We start from the raw sequence: 2,110 nt of genomic DNA, 5'->3' as shown, positions 1-2,110 counted from the left end.
CACAAACCTAGAATTTAAGAAAAAAAGAAAACAAGTCAATTAAATAAATTCCGTCGCTTCGCGTATGATTTATATCAAACATTACGTTAATCAAATTTTCATTTCGAGTGGACCGAGATGCCCCCATGTGGCCATCGCTGGCCTATGAGTTGTAAAAAAGTCTACGTTATTAAGTGCGGGATACAAAAGACGACGACCCAAGTATTTTAATGCCCTGTGTGACTTTGTGAACTGCGTCATACGGAAATGAAATGAAATGAATATAAGCGGCGTGGGGGTGGAGGCTCGAACCCGCGATACTTAAGTATTTGCACAAGAGTGATAGCACTTGATTACGGAGCGGTTTCAACTCAAACAATGTTTTGCATTTATACGGAAATATTATGATCGCTTAAAGTTAGAGCGAGGTTTAAATATTGAACACAAAGCGAAACAGAAATACTCTAAACTAGTTATATACACATTAGAACTCTATACTCAGCTGTGAAAACCACAACAGAAATACGTATGCACTATTCTCAAATGTACCAAACACTAAACACTTCTTCCTTAGTATAAAATTTATGCTCTAGTTAAGGATTTCTCTGGCTCAGAAATAAACAGCATTTCCACAGCGTAAATCAGTATAAAGCCGTATTCGGAGAAGTATATCGCAGAGTTCTACGTAGAAGATGGGGAAGTATATTAGATTATTTCGTTGTTCACTCTCTAAAATGATCAACAACATTTACTTGAAGACACTACTCCCTCTATGTGCACCTGAAATGACTTTATTTTTAAATAATCTGTGTGTATGTGGTAGGAAAAAAAGTTTTGTGCTGCAAATTCACAGTTTTTATTTAAGGTTTGAGAGTGCATGATGAGACCTTGGCATTTGGCAGTATATTTTTCAACTTGAAAGCAGCCGTTAAAAAGAATGCCAAACACAGTGGCCGTTTGTTGATTCGGATCGAGTTCTTACATACGTATCAAATGACCTATGTTTTTAATTATGTAAATCATTTCGGCTTGGAGAAAAAATGTATTGTTTAATTGGTCGTAATGCATTGTCACGTTACGAATATTTGAGGCATTGGTGTTCTAGTACTCGCTCGTGTGCTTAGGTGTACCTGGAATAGCTCTTTTCGGCTTTGCGAATATTTTACTATATGTTGCACTGGAAAACCTACGGTTCGGAAAACCGAGAGTTTATTTGGCCCATTGCGGTGGCCTCAGCGATTGCGCATGTATAATATGTTGCACGGTACGGCGTACCGATAATTGACTTGGTCGGTTGCGGTGGCCTTAGCGATTGCGCTTGTATAATATCTATTTCCAAACCAGCCAGGTTTTCGTTGAAATAGGAATAACATAAATTATTGTGAGCAAATTGCGGAGCTTTTGCGAAATAGCATACAATGCGGTGCATTGTCTGGTGGCGATGATTACATAAACGAATAGCTAAATAAATAGTGCAACTGGGGTTGGGGCTATCGTTAGTACTTCCGGTCGCCTATTCGCCATGGCTCAGTTGTAGTTCTAGTCTATAGCTGAGGTTTATTTACTATAGTGCTAGTCTGGTGTAAATTATATTCCGCCATTTGGTCATTAAATTTCAGCTCTCTTTTTGTACTGTTCATCTCATATGTTTTGTAATGTTTCTTCTACAGACTACAATAGTTATCACCATTAAAGTAACCCCATTTAAGGAACAAACACCATTGAAAGTTATACTGGTTTTATTTACATACGTACACGGCAAGCATTCAAATCAGTCTGTCTGGTGAACATGCTATAAAAAAGGCATCCATGCCGGAGGCGTGTCCTGCGAGTAGGCGTTGCCAGTGCAAGCTAAACCACATGTTTTATATTGGTCAAATATAGAATATAAAATGTGTTTACGTAAGGTATCACATTAAAACATTTTTAAAATATGTAACAGACAAAGTTGGCTTTTGTAGCAATTATTCATTAGCCCTTGCTCTTGTTAATAAATTCGATTAAAACAAGAGGATATCGCCAAAGGATCAGGGATCCATTTGATAAGCAAGGCTTATGTAACCGTGCATTACATAGACAAACGGTAAAGGACGGTTACACTTTGTAATCCGAATAATTCTGAAATATACTT

The sequence above is a fragment of the Dreissena polymorpha genome, chromosome 5 (genome assembly GCF_020536995.1).
Source record: "Dreissena polymorpha isolate Duluth1 chromosome 5, UMN_Dpol_1.0, whole genome shotgun sequence".
Lineage (NCBI taxonomy): Eukaryota > Metazoa > Mollusca > Bivalvia > Myida > Dreissenidae > Dreissena > Dreissena polymorpha.
The sequence above is the reverse complement of the archived record's forward strand: the minus strand, read 5'-3'. Positions refer to the sequence as shown.